The sequence below is a fragment of the Symphodus melops genome (genome assembly GCF_947650265.1).
Source record: "Symphodus melops genome assembly, chromosome: 7".
NCBI lineage: Eukaryota > Metazoa > Chordata > Actinopteri > Labriformes > Labridae > Symphodus > Symphodus melops.
The window spans coordinates 16,629,190-16,652,057 of record NC_136697.1 but is presented as its reverse complement, the minus strand read 5'-3'; the positions used below and the strand labels follow the sequence as shown (position 1 = coordinate 16,652,057).

Sequence of the window (22,868 nt, the reverse complement as noted above, 5' to 3'; positions counted from 1 at the left end):
GATTATTTTGTTTTTTTCACATTCTGAGCGTCCCGTTCAGTCTAAATTCTCTGCTTAAAAGGTTTTTATGATCTTTTCGCGTCACTCAGTAAATTAATACTTTCCAGACGCACTTTTTGCTGAAACCTGTTGGATGTAAACGACTTGTATGTTTTTTGGGGAGAATGATGTTATAAAAGCTATTTCTCATGGGCATAGTGGGGGCAAAAGCAGGTTTTTGGTGTGGCAGGTGATGAATGGATCGTGGGAGGGAATCCATCTGCTGCATCAACACAACGGAAATGGGTTCAACTGCTGATAAAAACAAAAAGAAGAAAAGTTGCACACTGAGAGCTGAGTGTAAGTCACACACAAAAACAAAACTTACTGTGGAGTCAGTGTGTGTGTGTGTGTGTGTAGGTGTGTATGCGTTTGTGTAGGTGTGTATGTGTGTGTGTGTGTTTTTGTGTGTAGGTGTGTATGCGTTTGTGTAGGTATGTGTGTGTGTTTTTGTGTGTACGTGTGTGTGTGTGTGTGTGTTTTTGTGTGTAGATATGTGTGTTTGTGTATGTGTGTGTTTGTTTGTGTGTGTGTGTGTGTTTGTTTGTGTGTTTGTGTGTGTGTGTGTGTTTGTGTGTGTGTGTTTGTGTGTGTGTGTGTGTGTGTGTGTGTTGCGGCTCTGGGCCATCCCAACTTAATACTGCCTATCTATCATCTAAGCTTTGTTATACTTCCCCAATTCAGTAAGTCAATATGATTTATATCATGGGCCAGGGAGACTTTGTATAGAGAGAAGAAAGGACAATAATAATAATAATAATAATTGTGGTTGACTTAAGTAGCCCAGAATAAAACTTCTAATACTAAGAGAAAAAAAGACTACATTTGTACAATCCTTGCTTATCTTTTTTCACATTTTTCTTTCTAGGTACTAAACTAATTTCTCTCAGAAACTTTACGCAACCAACAAAATATCCAGTTGAAATTATTTTTGCAGTTTGGAGAACATTTCCTCACTGTGCTATTTAAAGGGGTTACTACGGTATGGTTGCTCACCGACCTGAACTGAGAGCAAAAGCAGAGAACAGAAGCAGCTGTGAAACGTCCTCAGTCTGCTCCTTTACACCATGCTGCGTTCGATGCACTCTTACTCATGTGTGAGTTCTTGTCTTATTGGGATCATTACACTTTGATAAGTTGAACTGTCTTTTAACTTTCTTCAAAAAAAACCCCAACAACAACATTCTGCTTTTGTTCTGTTGGACTCGAGCCGGGAAGCAAATCATTTATTACACACATTCATTGTTTCTGTTGTGTAACTTTGTTATTTATACTCAGCTTTTTTGCGATAGCAGCACTTTTTGGTGGCTGCTCAGCAAGCAAATAAACTGCAGGAACATAATATGATTAACATTCACAGGCATTCTTCTGTGCTGCTCTACAGCGACAAAGACGTCTGAGGGAGGGAACCGAAGCATCTGTAACTGTTTCCTCCCTCAGCGGGACGGCTCAAAGGAGTGACAAATAAGACCTGTGTAATGTATGTATGCTAAGTGTGTTGTAATACACATTACTGTCAGTCTGTTGTTCTGGTCTCAGGGTGTCAGAGTATTCCTGAAGGCAGGTTTAAGTTTGTGTTTGCAGAGGAAACACTGCAGGTTCTTATAGGATCTCATGAAACATCATTTATATGAATACATTTCAAAAGGGAAAGCCGAGGCTGCAAATCTTGTGGAAATGCTCGCTTTCTTTTAAATCGTTCAGTATCTCATTGAAAGCACACATCATGGTCCAGTCTCTATTTGTACATCAGCCTGAGACTATGAATGAAATAGTGTTTGCATGAGTTGTTTATATGTTTCTGAATTAATGATAAAGTTAAAGTTGATTATGAGGAGGAAGCATTTTGTTTGAATTAAAAAACAGACTTCTTAGCAGGTTAGCTTTTCTCCAGGTATTGTCACAGTTTCTTTTTTAACCATGACAATGATTGTTTTCTAACAGTTGTATTTTGTTTACTCTGACGGACCCAAGGTTCACACAACTCTGCACTTCATCTGCATTTTTTTTTTTTACCGAGTTGTTTTTTTTTTTGTTTTTTTTTACAACAACGTTGTCGTAGCAGGCAGCTGTAGACTGTACACTACCTGGTGCTCATTACCTGCTTAACAAAGTGGAGCAAATAGCAGCAAAGAAAGATCCTTCTCCTCAGCACTTTGTGGAGTTTTAAACATCCCAACAAGGTGCCTGAGAATGAGCAGACATTTTAAAATGTTACTATACTGCTCTTTCTTCAGCTGGGGTAAAGAATATATTGGATGTGTTGGTGTGAAGGAGTTGTACTGCTGCTGACTCTTTTCATTTACATCAGCAGCAAATAGTTCCCACACTGATAAAGGTTAAGATTTTAAACATACATGATGGTCACTGTCAGAAAATGTTACTCCAAACTATTTGTGACTTGATTTCTGTCATGAAGAGAGCAGACAGAGTTAAGTATCTATTACTCCCACTATGTTGGAAGAATTGTTAATTTAAACTGATGCGGGTGTAAGCAACACCGTTTTCAAAGAATCTGTCATTCTTTTGAGCAATAGAAGAAAAAAAACCAAAAACAACAACCTGGCCAGCAGAGCATGTTATTTTATCTCTCAGAGGGTGAGCGAGACACCCTGAAGAGCTAACAGGGCTCGTTTTTTTAGAGTTTGTGTGTGCGTGCGTGTTTGAGTGTGCTGCAACACAAAAGCCTCAGCAGCACACCAGAAAAGGCAAATGAACACCTTTTTTTTTTACATTTTGATTGAAGAGCCTTGATATGTTTCTGTTCTTCTCGGGGGGGGGAGACATGTACTCAGGCCTCTGTGAGCTGGTGTGTGCACTCATTTATAGGATTTAGTTAGTAGCTGCAGGCGTGTGTGCCTTCAGTTTGCTCGCACTGCTCCATTGTTCCTCTACAGTTGGAAGAGAGGCATTGGAGGCAGTGTTTGCCTGCTGTCTGTATGTAAATGCAGGCCTTTATTGCTTATTTTTCAAGAGATTTCGAAAAACAATAAAAGATGTGAGTACATTTCTACCTGTGGCTTGTTCACGTCTCAGTTGGTGTTATGTGTTGTGTGGGAGTGATAAACACTTCTGCCATGTAAGACGTTCCACGATTAGAGCGAGTTCACCTCCGTACAATTAGAATTTCAAATTCTTTGCAGGTCCTCTTCAGTCGGAGAGTAAGGATTTAAAATGTGAAATTGATATCATGCTAATTTAATTCCTCTCTTCTCCCGGACAGGTGCGGAGTCAGACAGAGACTGGAAACAAGAGAACAAAGTACTCACAGAAAAGGTAATGTTCTCACAGACAAACAAGCACTCACTCCTTCGTGTGGAGACGCACTAATGAGCATCCATATTTCCCCCTCTGGCTATAGTCTGATGTTCAATTTAATGCTTTAATGTTCCTTAATGACTGCTTCATGTGCACAGGCTTATTGTGCATCTATCAACCTGAAGCACATCTGATCAGACGATTAGTCCTTATCTTCCACTCATTTCTATGTATGTATTCCTCACCATAACTGGCTGTCTCGTAGGAACACAAACGGACCCTCACTTCTCCGAATCTATTAAAACACACACACACACACACACACACACACACGTTTCTGTCATTCTGGATGAAAACAATCAAAATTAAGATTTCTCAAACATAAAGACATCTGGAAATATGAGCGCCTGACTAGAGGCCAATCCTTTCTGTTCAGGATGAAAAACAGATTTGTTAAAGTTAACTATTAAAAAGGTGGATGAATATACATGCAGCAATTATATCAGCTTTTTTTTTTGCCTTTTCTGCTTAAGATGAAGCAAATAGGAAGTACAAACAGGCCCTAGTTTTTGCCAAATAAGTTTCTGATGATTTTGAACTCACCATCTACTTTTTTTTTTGTGCACAAATGTTGAAGAAACTTAAAAGGCAAAAATCTGTTTCTCCCATAATCAGTTTCTGAAAGTTATTGAAAACAAATTCCAAAAATTAAAGTCAGTCTTTAAATCACTTACTTTGTCTTCTGTGTTGTGAAAATATCAGATTTTCACAAATTCAATACAAGTTTCGTTGTGGTTATTGTTTAAATGCAGTTATAAAATCTCAGTGCACCAAAGTGTCTCAGACAGCAGCAGAGCAACTTAAAGGTTTGAGAAGTTGTGCTTCCCGTTTCACGCAGTCTGGCGTCACGCGTCCCTCTGTTCCTGCCATATTTTGTTATTTCTTCTTCCAACCCACTTGGCTTAGTTGTTTGTGGACTTTGAGACTAGGTTTGTTGAGCTTATCCACCTCTCAAACACACAACAACATTATATTTCTTCATGATATTTCACAAATGTCAATTTGGCAGACACCAGACACAGTCAAATCAAAGATTAAGCTAGCATGCTAGTGTACTAAGCTTTAACTTGTTATTTTGTAAATATTGATGAATTTGGCAATGCTAGCAAAGCTTTTGTATTGTAAAGGATACATACATGATGTGGCAGAAACTTTACTGGCTTATTTTGATTGCTTGAGGCTGGTTCATGGGCTCGCTTGGTTAGCTGTCGGGCTGGTTAGCTTGGGGCTAGTTTTGATAGTTTTGTCTCTGCCCTTTGTGCTACAAGTTAGCTAATTTTGCTGACGTTAAGCTTTTGAGCTGGTCGTAGCTTTTGACTAAATTGAAATCCACCACCCCGTCACAGTAACAGAATTTAATGTGCTCAAAGCAACTGCCTCTGAGTGAGAAAAACAATGTTTCCTGCATCACAACATCGCCTGATCTGGGAATACACGCCTCTCTGCTTAATTACTGGTGGAGTAAGCAGCAAGGTTATGCTCGCCACTTAATCACATTTTCAGCCCCGTGATCTGACAAAACAGGTCTGTGACCCGCCATTCACACAGCAGACCACTGAGATATCCCGTACAGGCTTTACATTTGAACAGTGATTATCGGGAGTGTGGCAGGTGTCGTCAGGGTACACGCTGAGCTGCAGAACTCCTATCATCATCACCGAGCTGCCAGTTGTTTAAACAGGATTATCATGAGGAGCTCTCCCTGTATTATCCACCACCACTGCTTTTCTTTGCAGACAAAGCTTTATTGCGTGCATGTGAATGACACAACACATTGTGGGAGTTCGATTGGACAGTTCCCCCATACATTTCTGATCTTATGGTGTACCTTATAGTTCATTTATGGTCCTTGGGCGCACTGTTCAGCACAACAGAGATTTTTCATGTGGAATCATTTGACCGTGGACGTTTGAGCTGCTTTGACAGTGTCCCATTGAAACAGTGTGTGTCTTATGTGTGGTTTAAGACTGATTCGACAGATTTAAACCAAACAACACAGCCTGGTTCAGTGGTGTCTCTTTAAATAGATTTCCATAGAAGAGAATAAAATTCCTTAAATTGAATGAATGAGAGAAGCTGTTTTGGGATTTGACATCTTATCTACCAAAATGGATCATTTGGAGAGCGTCAACTAGGACAGTATGGTGGAGGGGAAGTTCAGAAACATGTTTTTATGCTGCATTCATTAAACATAAGGAGGCATGCCACCTGCAGCTCCAGCCATGAGTCTGAATCCACTTAACTACTGAACATGAAGTGGGCGAGCATGCTGAAGAATATTTATCTCAGAATGAGTCGGTTTATTCTGACTGAGGTGTTTTGATTGAGCAGATTATCTTCTGTTGAGTGGAAAAATTAAAGACTCTGTGTCAACATCCACAAGCTATTGAAACAGGTGCGGTTGATGAGAAGAGACAGGACTGGACGACTGGAATCGGAGCAGTGTAAGACAGTGTATAGCTGAACTCAAGAGAAACGGAAAGAACAAAAAAAAAGAAGAGACATCCACGAGTAAGAAAGGAAGACAAAAAAGAGGAAGCTAAAGGTCGAGCAAAGAAAGAAGCGGCATATACTCAGAGTGACGACTGGAGGTGAGAGTGACGGCTGTGGAAGCCTTTGATCTCAGGTCTCTAATCAATGGGGATTATGGTCCTTGTGCCTGTGTCAGTCCTGATTATGGCATCAGAGCCGAGGGGGGACAGCGGTGCATCCAGAAGAGGAGAAGGCAAATGGCTCCTTCTGTGCATGTGATTGCGAGCTGTCAGACAGGATGTAAACACACATAAAATAAGAGAGTGTGAGGCGCACCTTCCAGCGTATAACTCCTGGTCACACCCAAACATATTCTGCAGAGAGCGTGCAGCCACACGCAGTCAACCAAAGTGTTACACAGGGACTGTAATATCCCAGCGCTTTGGGGGAACGTCTTCACCATTTGGAGTAAACATTGTGAAAATGCAACACAAAAATCTTTTGAAACACGATGATGCAGACGACTATACACTGCAACGCAAGGAGAGACAGACCCTGGAGAACGACCCTTTTGAATGTGAATTGTTTCATCTTCTTTTTTTTTATCTTTCTTGTGCTCGACTGCTGACAGATTTCATCGTGTATATCTCAGGAGTTAAGATGTCAGGATTGGGGCGCATGACAAACAAATTTGTAAAGCTCACTATATTATTTTTCTTGCATTGCATTACAAAAAAAAAAATGTCACGGCATTCAAACAGAACTAAACATTCTCACATGAGAAGATATTGGTCTCTGAAAAAGACGAGTTGTACAATCTGTGCAAAATGTGTGTTTTGTTTTTTTGCTACCTAGATTGTAATCCTTCCATCTAACGAGTAGCAACATGAAGAGGTGAAAGCAGACCTGGAAAAGACAATGTCATCCGTGTTTCTCCCCAAAATTTGAGCTTCAAGGAAATGCTACATTAAGGCCTAACACAAGAACTCTTAAATATGCCTTTTCTTTATCTATAGCTCTTTCTTTACTTATGACGTTTCATTAGATTAGATTAGATGACTTTATTGTCCACCATGGTGGACATTTGTCTTTGGCTTCTCCAAAATATAAAAAACACACAGGGCAAATTAAGACACTCCACAAAGTACAACAATACGCAAGAAATAAATAAATTGATTCCATCCTGTTGTCACCCGGTTTGGACCATTCTGAGAAAAAACAGTCAGAGCAGTCTGTGAATGTGACAGCTGTCTGCTAGCAAACTGAACTTTATATCTCTACCACCAAGCATTTCTTGGAACTGACACAATCTCCATCTGATGATGTTGTCCTGGTACAAGGATTCAGCCTAATGAGAACTGTTCAGTCTGACCTTTCTATCCCCTGTACTGGAACCCTTCTTAATTTGACCCTGATTTAGAGTGATCAGTACAATATCTATTTAAAGAGTCTGACCCCACCTCTTCAAACTTAAACTTTCCTTTAAAGATAATACCGGTAGTAAGCCCTGGGTGGTTTTCTTCATGCCTGGAAGAAACAATAGTATTTTATATCGTCTTTTAACAATATGGTATTAACTTGGGTCAAGATATTAGAATTATACTCTTTGATACAGTATTTGTAGAATTCAAACAATATCTATGCTACAACAAAATCAAACATGTTAAAGCGATTATATGGATATTAAAAATGTGCTATCAACATCTTCGACATCCATAGTTTAGACATTTTTATTTCTTGGTTGTATCCTTAATAATGAAGGAGATGAGTACAAATAGAAAAAAGGAAGGTCATTAACCATACAACTTTAAAAGCTCTGCAGCTTTTTTTTTCTTTTTGTATCTGCTATGAATTGAAAATTATTAAGTACTCGATAGTCTAAGAGTTCATTTCCAGCACATGCTGACAAAAGGATAAATAAGAAATTGCTGTCAAACAAACACGGTTATGGCACAGCGGGTCTTTCCGCAGCATGTCTCTGCATGGACATTTAAGCAAGTTGCACAAAAAAACAAACATAAAATGAACAGAAGCTGACTAACACATGCAGTCAAACAATTGTCTCTCCTTGAAATAAGTTTCTTAAAGACTCATCAGACAGTCTGCAGGGCTCTAATGTGGAAAACTTGATAATCCACAATTATCTGTCTAGACGGTGAAATGACCAGCGCAGCATTACCTCCAGATCTCAAGCTGTGCTTGGACTCATAAGGACTTATAACTGAGATATAGCCAAGCACTCGACCAGTCCGTGTCTTTAGTGTAATGAATAACATTATTAGATGTTACTTTTATGAACTAGTTTTCACTACACTGAGATAAAATCAGTACTTCTACAAGAGTTAGAGAATCCAACGTCTTTCTAAACATCTTTTTGACATACCTTTATAGAATGATTGAAAGTTTTTTTTTCTTGCCACTGAAACTTTTTTAAATGTTGCTTTGCGCTGTGCCCATGTATAGGATTAATGTTGTGTCTTTATAATATAGCAAAGTGTCAGGTCCTTTACCTGCTGTTTGTAAAATATCTTGAGATAACATTTGTAATGAACTGGCGCCATACAAATAAAGATTGATGGATTGATTGATTGTCAAGAGACTCGACCAATCACAAAGGCTGCCTTGAAATCAGGACTGGAACTTCTCATATCCCTCGAATTACCAATCTCTCTCTTCAGCTTGATCTGTAACGAAAGGCTCGGCAGGTTTTCATTAAGTTGTGTAGTTTAATCAATAACACAAGTCAAATCATAGCTTCATCAATAATGGATTGTTTCCTGTTTGATTCAACCTCACCTCACTCAATAATTGAGGTCCAACTAATCTATCCGGGGAAAAAAAAACAAGTACTACTAAGTATAATAGTACTTGGTATAATAAGTTGACTGTTTTTGGTCGTTTCATGGAACGATGGTTGTCATGCAACTTGTGTTCATAATTTGCCTTTTATGGCGGTCCATGTCTAGTTAGCTAGCATTGATATAATTGTTCCGGTTAGGTTTGAATTAGATATATGTGACAATAATATTGAACAAACAAGGTTTTTTTTTTTTTTTTGTAAGTCTTTGATTTCATTAGAAACTTCCTAAAAGACATTGAGGGCAAAGGAGATGAAGTTTGTACTGGCCATTACTACACTTTATTAAAAGTCTACCAAATGTTTTTTTTTTACCACTTGTGACTGTGAATTACATCCTACTGCAATATGCTATTACTGTAATATTTCCCCAAAAAACACCTACACATTTAAAACAACCAGAAGAGCCAAGAGGAACACAAGCCAATAGTCATAATAATGCATGTCAATAAAACATAATGTATTTCAGGCTTTAGAATAAACACCTATTGAGGTTCTTTGCCATTGAGCTGTTTATTGGTAATTGAATACAATCCCTCCTGAGCGCCGGGAGCACTTCTACCCTCGCTGTCACAGCATCGAACAGACAGCAGCACGGAACAATGTGTCAATCCTTTTGATCCTCCGTCGCTGCTTTATCAGCCTCGGCACAGCTTATGGTGTTCGGATTGTTCTTTTAATGTCATCTCAACCCACCTTATTGTAGAACAGAGCGATGGACATCCAGCACGGGTGGAAGGAGGACGACCCCTGTTTTTTTCCCCAACTACTCCTATATTCGAAATGTACAGGAGCATGCATTGTCATTTCTTTCCCATGAGCAGCAGAAGCCTTTGAAAGGGGAAGATGAAAGGAGAGAAATGGCTTTCTGGAGAGAAGGGGAAGCCAACAGACAACAACAGCTCATGAGGTGACAGAAAGGTTTTTGAAGTTTTTTTTTTTTGTTCATTTTCGGTTTTAGGTCATGACTGAGCAGAAAGAAACGAGAGAATATGAGGAGAGAATGCATGTCAAACTCGCTGACAGGCTGTTTGATGTGTTTTTATGAAGGTAGCGAAGAGGAGAGACTTATTGTGGAATAGATTTTTCTAAAAGCCTTATGTAAGTGTTTTGCCTTTCAGGCTCCGAAGACAAAAATACATGTCCGTAAACTAGTATTGGGAGGAGAGAGCGGGGGTTAAGTGCAGCAAAGGGTCGGAATCAAACTCACTGCAACAAGAACTTCAAACTCTGAACAGGAGGAGCACACTCCATCAACTCAGATTAACTAGTGCCCCTTCGATGTCATTGTGCTAAAGGAAAATCATTGGTGGATGTCTTTCACTCGATCCAAAGCACCAAAACAAAATAAATCTCTTTGGTGTGTGTGAAAAAAAAATAAAAAATCCCCAACATTCTCTAGCTGTAAACATGTCGTTTTGGCAGCAAGATAAGCTGCAGTACTTCTAACTTGTTTGTAGTGTTCAGGAGGTTTTTACCCTGAGCTGTATCACCTTCAGACGACTCATCCGTACCAGACAGATGGACAATGTTATTCAGTAAAACGAAACAGTAGCTTAACTTTAAAAGTCTGTGTTTTCAATCAATGATTTCGAGCAGGGCGTCAGGGCTGAGCTCCTGCTAACGTTCGCTCATTAGCTGAAACGTCTTTACCCGCTTATTGCATATGATGCAGCTAAAAGGACAGTGTTGAGGCTTGATGAGCTACAAAAAATGAAAGCTGTAAACTACGAAAACTGACAACGTGCCTCTTACAGATGCACCGATAGGATGCCATAGGAATGAGTCCTAAAAACCCGGAAGGAAGTCAGCATTTAAGCACCATAGGGTCTACCCTCTAAAAGTCACTGGGGATTTTAAATGGGTTTGTGGTTAGACGCTTACATTCCTGTGGTTAGTCCAAGCTTAAGAGATGTTGGCGCTGTTATTAGACAAGATAAATACGTTAGGTAATACCCCCACTTGTGAATTTTGAAGTTTAAACATGTCAATTATATAACCATTTAACAAATTACTGTACTGTTAGGCCAATGTGCCTCTTCCTTATATCCTTATATGGGCCTCTTCCTTTTGCTCTAAACTTGCAGCATAGACTCTCTATTGTCTTCTCCAGGTGCAACACTTCAAGGACACTTTCTTTATCAGAAACTAACACACGAACATCACCCCACCTCTGCTAAAACTTCTGCTGACACAGCACACCAACATTTTAGAGGAGACACCTTACTACTGTATATAATCCTGAGATTTCTTACATTCCTTGTCTACTCTCTGGTTTTGGTAGCTGACGTGCGAGTCGGTAAGGTAGACCCTCAGCTGAGACGCCCTCGGTATCTGCATTTTATTTCCTTGCTTCATTAAACTTTCTGGTTTGTTCAATTTCAACCTGAGTCTCTTCTCTCCCTTCTCTAAGAAAACCAACACGCACAAGGTGACTTAAAAAACCCTGAACACCTTAAAGAGGCGGTTGCTAACGAGAGGCTTCATGAGACTACAGTGATTGTCATCACGCCGGAAACTCTCTCACTGGTCCTCCTTACAGCCACTGGTGTTTTTCAGTGCTTAATGCTTCAAACTTAAAAAAACCCAAACTGTTTATTTGTGAAGATTATCCTGCTAAACAAAACGCCTACACATCAGAAACATATGTTTGCCACAAGGCTTATTTTCTGCAAAAACATAAAATCGAATACAAAAATCCCATCAACAAAGTCTCAATAGACCCATGGCGATGCTGGTTCCGTGTTTTCCTACAAATACGTCATTTGGCTTGTTCCCTATAGACATGCATTACTATGGCAGGAGTTTGATATGCAGTCTTAACAAATAAAAAAGGAACAAATAGTGAATCCTTCTTGTTGAATTGTGAAACACGGTGTGACTTGCAATATTTGAGTGATGGCTGTAGAACAACTAAACACGACGCATTTTTTAGCAGAATTTATACAACAAGATCAAAAGGAATGCCTTTTTTGTGCCTACTACATCGGTTGTTAGTACTTTTTGTGCAAAGCCACTTTTGATTTAGTTTAGTAATAACCTTTGTACATTTTATTTCTATTTCATACCCTCCTTCCATTCTAAAGCGATCAGCAGGCAGCTCTGAAATGGAAAATGAGTTTGCTAAAAGCCTTGTATTGTGTCAGGACAGAATAGAGGAGCAGTGAGTATTCAGCTGCAGCAGACAGTGAGAGAAAGAAAAGATCCATTCACTTCCTCCTGACTCATAGCTGGTTGAACTCAAAACAGATTTAAGCATTTACCTTCAGCGTCTGAATTTTTTAAGCGTCCTCTCACGCTCCATCATCCGTCCACCCGTCCCTGGCTCGCTCTGTTGTCTGGGCCCTTTTTTTAAGAACTGTCCACTTCAAGTCTCCTCTTACAGCTGCTAGCTTTTTTCTCTTCCTTTTATGTCCCGTTATTCTGTGCGTCTGAATGCGTTCTTTGTTGGATCTGTTCTCTTCTAAACCACAGTCATAATTTTGAACTACATTTCTGACACTGTAGATTTACTTTGCTCCAAAAACACTGATGACACGAAGCGACTCTAAATCCTGAACATGGTAAACTTAAAGGTCACATATTGTACTGCTTTTGACAAGTCTCAGAGATCCTGTGAAGTGTTGTCCTCAAAACCCTCTCTGGTGTTGTGTTTGGTCATGCCTATTAACCCTTCAATTTCAGCCCTGCTCAGATCAGGCTGCATCTGTACCTTTAAATGCAAATGAGCTAAGCAGATAAAACTTTATGTGTTTTACATTACAAACATTGATGGAGTATGATTCAGACTCATGCCCTTTGTGATGTCATGAAGGGAAACTGTCCAAACGGCCTGTTTTTGGGCACACATTTTCTAAAGAATGGAGCATGCAAAAGACTCATTAAGAGGAGAAAGATTATTCAAGGTGCTCCTCTCACACCTCTATCCTTCAAAATAAAACTCTTGAAGGCTGCCTTTATTGATTGAGGAGCATTTCATGACTCTGTACACTGGCCATGCAAATATAACGAGAGAATGTGTAACATAAACGGTATGGTTCTGTGACATGTATTTATCAATTTGAGCAAGACATTTTTTTGGTACAACCGTCAGCGTCATGTTGCTTTTTTTTCGGACCTCTTTCATTTTTGGATACTTTAAAGCAGAATCCATAATGTTTATGTTTGAGGCTTTTGAGTTACAGCAGATAAAAGATAAAATGCATCTGGAAAAGAGACACACAGTAGAATGAACCCGTAGGCATTTGTGTATCACTATAGTCTCTAATGGGCGGTATTTCAATTCATCTTGCTTTAAATATGTTCTTATTCAGTCTCTTCTTGGGAAAAGCAAAAGTAGTATTACAATAAAAAGATCCATAAAAAAAACATACTGATCCATAAATACATTTAGAAGATCACTTTTTTTTCTCTTTTTTTTATCGGGTGTTATCTCAGTGCTTGCTGTAAAAATGTGTTTACATTGTCCTTGATAAATCAGTCACAGTGTGCAGTGTGGCACAGGCAGTCATCAGGCAGCCTGAGGTAGTATTGTTTGTAGTACAATGCAATCCATTTCTTTCCCCATCTTTTGCTATGAAACAGCCCTGAAAACAGAAGAAAAGACTCGTGTAGCCCTCTGGCTGCGGGGGGAAGCCAATGAACAGAGCCCAATGGTCCTGAAAGACAAGGCAATTTGGCCAGAGTGATGGGAATAATGAGAAAAGCATCGTAATGTTGCCAGAGTCCAATTTACAGGGTGGAGAGAGAGTGACAGAAAGAGCTTTAAGAGAAACAGGAACAGAGAACAAATGAGAGGAACATGTGATAGAGAGAGAGAGAGAGAGAGGGAGGGATCGCCCACGCAAGAAGGCCTAGTATTGGTTTTGTGTTCATGTTGAGGTGGCTGCACATTAACCTGTGCAAATGGAGGTTATGACTTTACTTCAATAAAGCGAGCGAGGAGGGGACAACAGGGCTCCTGCCAGAAAAAGAGAGAAAGCAAGAAATTCAGCAGTAAGAACATTTGGTATTTCTATCCTTACAGTAAGTGTAGCTCTGGCCTGAGATCAACTGTAGATATGTCATTTTACAAGACAAAAATGGCTTTTTTTAAGGAAAAAGAAAAACCTTTATTGGTGAAGAGAGGATAACAAAACCAAAAAGAAGACCAAAGAACATGGTGAAAATGCCAACTATCCATAATGGAAAAGGTGAGTGGTAAATTAGAGAAGAGAATGCAATATGTGATTTTCTCAAAAGATGTGAATAAAGAGATGAGAGAGAATAAGTACTGAATGTACAGTAGGTCTCCACTTCCATGTTAGGTACACAGCAGTACAACGTTGCAAAGCGGCAAGATCTCAGCAGGTGGATCTTTCAATTTCCCTGCTACTGGTTCAGACATGAGCTCTACATTCAGCCTGCAGCCTCTTTAAGCACAAACAGCTCCCAGTTCAGAGATCACAGTGTCATTCTGACACAGTGTGTATCTGGAGAGGCATTAGAGATTGCAATTACAGCTGCAGTTCAGACAGCTTGTGCTTGCTTTGTTTACACATGGTTTCTAAGTGTGTCTCAAAATACATCTCGAGCATGTGTTTGTGATTTTGTCTTTCTTTCTTTTGTTATCTGTACGCACACAAAAAAAAAATCGACTCGACAAGTTAAATTAGAATAAGAATGATATTAATGACATAAACCGATAAAACCTTGAAGCAGACTCTTGGGACTAATCCGTGATCAAACAGTCTCACCGTCTGTGTTCCCACATTTGTACAAACAATTGACTTGTACACTGGTTCCACCCAATTTGTTCTGTAATTGTTGGATACACATGTCCACATGCTGAGACTGACATGAGAAATAATACATTCCAAAGATTTCTCTGCAACAAAGCAGAGCAGCATAAATTGTAGAGACAACAATTAAACATTAAATCATGTCTAATATTTGTCCATGATTTATATTCTACATACGGAGTGTAAGCTGCCCCAGACACTGGACATGTGTGTCCCTCCCCAGTAGCCGTACAGTATGTGGCCCGGGTGATCAGTGAGTCTACATCTGTAGTTTAAGCTTCCAACTTCAGAACTTGAGTGATCAGAATACACCTGTGCGATGTTAGGGCCATTCTCCTCCTTAAAGGCCTCTAAAAGCATAGCCACTCAGAAGGTTTTCTCCAAGGTTGACATATCTGTTCTAACCGAGCCCCCCCATTGGCTGCAGGAAGACCCCACACACAGACGGAAATGTGTTTTTACAGGGCAGACTGTAAGCACTTAGTAGAGAGGCAACATTTTAAAAAGCCCTGTGGCCATACACACAGGGAGAGTTAATGAAGCTTTCCCTTAGATATCCCTCCCATAATCCAACTGGGATGCTAATCTGCTGCCAAAACACACAGATATACACACACCTACACACACATTTATTGAGAGATCGTCTGTGATCATGAGCAGCGTGTAGGAGGGGAGGCATTCGGTGGCTGTTTCTCGTTTCATGAAGCAGCTGGTTGGATTACAGCGACTCGTTTGGCTGGTTTTTCTTCATCATTGTTTTCTGTCTCTTGAACCCACTCGTCAGCTCGTTTGTTTTCTTCATTATTAATGAAAGCTCCGTAATAATCATGTTACGCTCACTCCTGTCTGCAATTATAGTCATTTTGAAGCACATTTTTTTTCCACATTTTTAACAAATAAAAACATTTTTTTGTTTCTTGAGGTTTTCCTAAAGTTTTCTTTTTTTTTAAAACATATTTTTCATCTGATTCTTCTTTCACAGGCTAAATTCTCAAAGTCCATTAATTGTTCTTCAAAGTGTAACTGCACTGAGTACAGAGTGTTTTAAGAAAAAAAGGCTCACAGGTGCAGAAACATTGTGACCCATTGTGAATTCAGCCTTCCACTGAGCTCCACTGAAAAGCAGAGCACTATTCACTCGTACATTCACGGCTCCTTTCACTCATCCGTGTTGACAAAAAAAGTCTGTAGTTGATGGAGGGGGTAGTGCTCACTGTAGCTGTTAATACTGTTGTGGTAATAACAAGCTGTCATCTTTTTTATTGCCTGCCACGAAAGAGATGTGAAAGACACATTTTCACACCTCCTATAAAACATAAGAGCAAGCTGTACTGATAGAGCAAAAGTTGAGCTGTCACTCAAAACAACATCTTTTTAGAAAACGTAACTATGAGTTAAGCGATGCCTTTTGCACAGCTCATGTTTAAGACTTTGTAGCCAGTAGTGGCATCAGTGTGGGTTGAACAAGTACATGTGTGCACTTCAGTTTTTTGAAAGACTCTTTTACTTGTCAAGAAAAATGACTACCCCAGTTCTGACAAAACCTGATATAATGTTTTCTTCCAAAGCAAAGGGCATTATTTTCTTGAAAAGATCAAACATATAAATCAGAACTTAAATTATCCACTTTGACATCCCATATTATGTAATGAACTATGGTTTCGAAGCCTCTCCTTTGGCATTTTGGACGACATAGAAAGGGATACTCATCATTACACCTGCTGCTGCTGAGAGACTGCTGTGATATGACAACGTGTCCGTCCCAGGTAGCTGCTCCAAACCAATATCCTTTAGCCTTATAGTCATAAACTCATTGGAAACATTTGTATTAATGTAACTAATCAAGTGTTCCATACAGCTCATACAGTTTACTACTAATTCAGTGCACGATCACACAGTGACGAAAAACATTTTGGTACAACGCACGCTCTTAGCATTTTTATGGCTATCACGACTTTGTGTCTTTGTGTTATTTAACCCCCTGCTGGACATTAGACAGATTGCAGATTTAAGGCTTGTCCGCATTGGCTACTTTAATACAGTCAATGTTAAAACAGATGAAATTAACAATGAACGATGAGAATGTTACACTGGATAACAAATTCCAATATTATGATAATGAATGTGGAAACTCACATTTTTATTTTGTGCTGGTCCCACGTACCAAAAAACACTAATCAGAGCACTCAACACATTTGTTTATTCATGACTTAAATTAGTCCCTAACAAATACATGAACTTCTCTCCAAAAGTTACGAATGATTAAATCAGGTTCACAACTTAAATACAAATTAAAGTGTATGTTTTTTAAATTACATTTTCTTTATAAATGGACCTCAGGAAGTGCAGGAACTATAATGACTTTGGATTCTCTCTCTTTTTTTTAATTTTTTAAAATAGCAAGTATAAATGTCTTCATATGCTTTAGAACATGTCAACACTGTGTCTGCCACTTATCCTCCATTATTCTGAGTGAAAGTCACAACACACCAGATGTGATTAAAATATTTTGTTTTCTTCTCTAAAGACATAGAGTCACTTTACTTTACTTTATGAGATAAACATGTTCATTCAAACTGCCAGCTACTCTTAACAGTGAATAGTGTGACTGCAGTGGAATCTGTTTAGTATGCAGACAGGGTCAGGAAGTTCAGTACGTGCTGGAGTAAAGATTCAAATTAGAGATATGTCTGACTTATGCAGAGTTGCTGATATTGCCACAGTACAGGCTATTGACTTTGCAGTGAATATAGTGACCATGTGGTTGGTGGCAGCTTTTTTTTTTTCAAATTAATTAATTTATTTTGTATATAAAAAACAATTCTCAAGGAGAAATGTGAGAGGGAAACAGCAGGGGAGAAGAGACACAATAAGTTTTGCTTTGTTATTCACTTCAGGATAATTGAAGAAATCTGACAATGACATCAAATGTTCACTTAGAAGTCAGAAAGTAAAAAGTGGACAGAAACGGCACCTAGTTCAATGAATGCAGAAAAGACCAGTCCTATCCTTTATCATGGAAGTGTACTGTTTACAGAGTGGGTTAAAAAGGTCTTTTAAACAGCATATTTTCACAAGCGTGGGCATTGTTAGATAAAGCCACAAAGCTGCAATAAACCCCTTTGCAGTGTGAGCTTTGACCTGGAGTTTGCAACCACAAATCCCAGTAATCCCTAAAGTGAAATGTTCATCACACTGCGTGATTGTTATCAATAATATTACTCTGCCTCTTATAACACTTCAGTGCAGGACAAGGTAATGGTGAGCTACTGTAACAGCTGAACAAGTCCTATTAAGCCGAATCAGATGAGGTCACATCAGTAGAGCTAAACAAAGGCTGTTTCCTTTTGTGCTCACCCAGGAGTCTACATGTTGTCCTTATGATATGATGAGTGACGCTTCTTTCGGCCGCTGACTATCCACGCAGGGCATTGTACCAAATCTTCAGCATTTGAGCAGAAGTAGCAGACCACATCTGATATATGAAAGATGTACCCCTGCTTTTTTAACACCCCAGAGAAATGGAATGGAAAGATGACACACCATGGCTAGCTAACTCGTTTTGGATTAAGGATATGGAGCAAGAAGTGTTCAGTTGTTTTATCTTAATGCTAAGCATTTATTTATTTTTATTTATGTATTTATTAGATATGACGGCTGAGGAGAGACAGGACATGTAGTGTAGAGGGGGCGGGATGGTTGATGATTTGGAGTTGAAGCAGCAATGACTGTAGCCTCTTTGGATGGGTCACCTGATCTATCAACTCAGCTAAAGCAGCACCCAGAGGCTGTTTATTTCTTGTTTTACTTTCCAATTTAAAGAGTATAATTACCCCACTAAAAACTATTGAGCACGTAGTCACTGAGCATCATGAACAGGGACAGTTCAGGCCGGTGGCAGCAGCCAAAAAGAGGTGGCTAAAGCTTCTGCGTGTGTTTCCAGATGCAGCTGTGGGAAAAAAAACGGACATGAATGCCTTAAAGCTGCTGTTATGCAATATCTGGTCGTCAAAATGGATCCAATCAGATTCTTCTTATAGCATTTCACTCAAGATGTTCTGAGGATTTTGTTCACACAAGAAGGCACATGTCTTGGAAATGTTTTCTTTTTTGTATGCCACCCTGAATACTTCAGTTTCCCCCTTCAGTCACCTGTGTTTGTCTTGATGCTTTCTTAAGTCGTGTCAACCGTCACAGCAATATTGTCCGTAAAAATGTCCAAATCACAGTATTTATATGCCTTTTCTCTCCCACTGAACTGAAGCTTCTTATTTGTGTGTTCATACTATATGTGTTCTGTTTTCCCCCCTTTGCTTGGGTGTAAATATCAAAAACCTTCCTGAGGGCATGGTGTGTGTTTCTGAGTTTGCTACAGCAGCATTACTGCTCATTCGTACCTTGAGGGATATTTGTGAGAGACGAGACACAAATGTATTGGTATTAGTTTGTAAATGTTTTTATGACTAGAGGGGTTTTAGTAAGAAGGAAGTTTTTTTTTTGTTGTTGCTATTTTTACTTTCTTAACAGCGAATGTAAGCTGATCCAATATCTGAAACTGACTACAGAGGATGTAGGGAGGCTGAGCCACAGCGACATTTCAATAAATGCCAGATGCTTAAGATTGTTTGTTCTTAAAAAAAAAAAAGAAAAGACAATCTGGCATAGAAAAGTGAACAAGTGATCCATCTATATATTTTTTTCTTCGACATTTTTACCTTTCCATTTATTAAACCCTTTTCTGCACTATTACAGTCAGAGAATGAAAAGCATAATATTGGTTTAATAACTTACATAATAATATGATGATATTGTTTGACAGTATCTAGGGCAGTTGGACTGTGCCGGGAAATTTTTAAAAACAACAAGACATTTAAAAACCATACCACTGTACAATTCTAAGAGATCTCAACATTGACAGAAAACTCACGATAGAAGACGACAGAAGAAAATCAAAGAAATAACGAAAGAAACAACTGGGACCTGAAAGAACAGTCTAGAACTGACCAAAGGACTCAAACGCTAACATGTAAAAATACGGCACTCAAAAGAGTCAATAGAGGAATGCAGACCTGATGGGACGAGGGAGGCTTTTTCACAGTTTTGATGAGTTGATTAAGTGAGTTCTTTTTCAATGAGCCCGACCGTGTAGCTTGTCCAAAGTCCAGCACCACATCTGTTTGCTGTGTGAGAGATAATAATAAAGACGTTTTCAAGCCTCCATAGAGATTGGATTAGCATCTCAGTGTAATTACACTTTGCATTTTAAAAAAAATCACTTCTCTCCTCGTCTGTACTCGCCTGCCAGAAGACCATATAGTGGATAAAAGAGAAAGATATTATCAAAGATTTAGGACAAAAAAAAAAGCACAAGCTCACCTCACAGAGAAATATAATCTAACACAGATGAAAAAAGTTAAGGCAGACAAGATCAAAGTGATTTCTTTTTTTTTTAACATCAAACTTTTAAGCATACTGGTTTATGTGATTCATTTTACAGTTTTGATATTTTCGCAGAGCGGCCTCCTTTGTGTGAGCTCAGTGTTTTACCCTTTTTTCTTTGCATAAAGGACCCTGATGGTTTTTTATTTTAATTGGAACAGGCAGTTTCATTTCAGCGCCACAGGGAGTGAACTCATCCAATCTCTCTCTCTCTCTCTCTCAAAAAAAAAAAGAAAAACCACCAGGCAATTCAAAAAGTGTCGGCATTGTATATTATTCTACATGTACATTATATCAGAGTGTTAATACGCTGGGGACACTGCTTCTTTCTATTTACACATTTAAAAGTGTTTCTAAATTTAGAGGCCACTTGCCGACAGATCTGATTACCATCAATGCAGAGGAGAATAAAAGTATAAAAGACACATGAGGGATTTGGTCTCTCCATGATTCGGAGAATATCAACCATGTGAAGGTGTGTGTATCAGTTCACTTGGGTTGAAGGGCTGGTGGGCTTGTGTGTGTTCTCTTTCCTAAAAATAAAACGAGTAAATGAAGCCAGTTTTGAGCGCCTGCAGCATGTGGATCTCTTCACTCTGAGTGAGAAAGTCTTTAATTGAGCTCCATGAAAAAAAAAAGCCTTCTCTCCCTGTGCATGGAAATGCTCGTGGGCATGAGCCTGCACCGTGACCTATTGACTAAAGTGTAATCCTGTGACTTTGAACCTCTTTCAACTTTTATCACTGCCATTGTTAGACTACGTATAGGGCTGTGTGGATGTATGGACCTATATTTGGTACATGTTTAAAAGCAGTCGGTGCGACAGCAAGAGACCGCTATCTCGTGTCTGTAGTGAGATAAAAAAAAGATTGCATGACACTATTTTCACCTCTGTGTCTTTTTCATTTGGATAAGAAAAGAAAAAATGGAAAAGCTGATTTTGGTCCTGATAGCAGTGAATGTTATCAGGTATCTTTTAGGTTTAAAGCGGAGACTTTTTTTTTTTCTCACGGAGACACTGACCATGTGTCAAGAGCGAAAGTTACAGATCATATTTAAATGATTACCAAAGCAAAATGTGAAGTTAGACTGACGACAGCAGGTGAGGAGACAAAGTTGCTGGTTCCTTTATAGCATGTACATCAGCTAATATGGAAGAAGAGAGGGCTGGTGTTACAGGAGGCAAAAAAAAACTTTTTAAGTATTTATTAGATATGACGGCTGAGGAGAGACAGGACACGTTAAGTTTGCAAAAATGAAGTCGCTGTTTTCGAGCTTTCATCAAATCATATCAAAACCAGAAATAGTACTGTTTAAAAAAACAGTACTACATTATCCAAGAAAAAAAAATGTAATTGAATATAATTCTTTGTAGTGTTATGGTGTCATGTGCTTCTTACACAGACGTGTTTTTTTTTTTTTTTTAACCTTTAAGACATAATAGTTTTCATTCAGAGCTGTCATTGTTGAGGATTCTCATGTTCCTTTGTGTCACTTACTTTGTTTCTCTTGGTTTTAAGTTTACCATCAATGTAATATATAAACTGTGTGATGTCTGTGTCGTGTTGTTCATTGTATGAATTGTGCAAGATGTATAGTCACAGTGCTGACCGTGGGGGCCCCGGGAAGATTAGCTTCGAGCTTATTCTGAAGCTAACTTTAGCTTTGACTTTAGTGCGTTGTTCTGAATTCAATGTAACTCGTGTCGTAAAAACAAGTGGGGACTTTGACTTTGTTCTCCGCTCTTATCGGTTGGACGCGAGCATAAAACATTATTTCACACCAATTTTGGATCCTGAGAAGAGTTGTCCATCATGTTTGTTACATGAAGCGGAACATACATGTTGTGCCATTAATCATCACCACTTCTTTAAAAGCATGTGATCCATCTGCTGAAGCCAGCCCAAAGGGACACTTCTTTAACTAATGGCTGTGAACGAGACGGTTCCAGTTGGCTTTCCTCGTTCTTTCATCTTCTGCATGCTTGTCGTTTGTTTGCGGAATTCACCGGTTAAACGGCTCGTGTCGTGTCAAACAGCAGCTGCATGCTTCAGAGGAGCTTTTCAAAGTAGAACATTTGCCATCTCTGGTCCTCAGCATATATAGGAGGCGGTATCGGGAGTCGATTCCAGCAAGGCCAGAGTCATTTTTAAAAGCATTAGCGGCGCTGTCTGAAGCGAGGCATGTTTTAGATTATAACATATGACTGCCTATCTTTCCCCTTTGGGTCTTTTATGATATACTGAATGTGTCAACATTATTTATGAGCCTACAAAAACTCTCACAAGCATTGAGGTCGTTCGACTGGGTCTGGAAATACTGGATGAGCTCTGTTGTGGGGGAAAAAAAAATAAAAAATCATGTCTTGAAACTGAAGTGCGACTGGGTGAAAAATCTTCAGTATGTGAGCAGGCATTGATTATGCATCAATTTAAAAAAAAAAATACAAATAAATGTGTTTTTTTTGTTGTTGCAGTAAGACAAACCTAAAAGGACACATGACTCGCACAAACACTGGAAGTCTCTCAGTTTCTCATTTATGTGCAAATACGCTGATAGTTCAACATTTCCAGCCTAAATGATCAAAAAAAAAAACAAAAGAAGAAAAGACTGAGCCGGTTAGGAGGGATAAGAAGCCTTCCATCTGGCTCGCACAAAAGGTGCCAGCTGAGAGCAATAGTCTGCTGCGCCAATAGATGCATAGTTGTGATAGAAGAGGCTCTTGAAAGCAGATTCATCAGAGAAATGATTTTCTTAACCCTTTCAGCACACACAGACGCAGACATGGCGGTGCTATTACACACGGGAAACGTTCTGAAACACACAAGTCGTATATTTGAGTTTAGCCTGTTGTGACCAGATGTCCCCCGCATTAGAAAACAACTTCAGAGGTTGAGGAAGATGTTTGATTTCACTCGTACTGACAGAGCTCAAGACATTCAGATAGACACATTAAAAGCAAA

General features: G+C 39.1%; 2 protein-coding genes across 6 annotated transcripts in view; both read left to right on the top strand.

Annotated features, from left to right (window-relative positions):
• LOC306826676 (zona pellucida sperm-binding protein 4-like) overlaps nucleotides 1–22,868 on the top strand; it is a 350,754-nt gene that overhangs the window by 245,561 nt on the left and 82,325 nt on the right. The window lies entirely within an intron of this gene.
• Nucleotides 1–22,868, top strand: part of tnr (tenascin R (restrictin, janusin)) — a 152,868-nt gene that overhangs the window by 65,120 nt on the left and 64,880 nt on the right. For all 5 annotated transcript variants that reach the window (XM_079348128.1, XM_079348126.1, XM_079348127.1 and 2 more), the window contains exon 3: nucleotides 3,263–3,315. The gene's annotated coding sequence lies outside the window, so the exon portion shown is untranslated. The remainder of the gene's footprint in view (nucleotides 1–3,262; nucleotides 3,316–22,868) is intronic.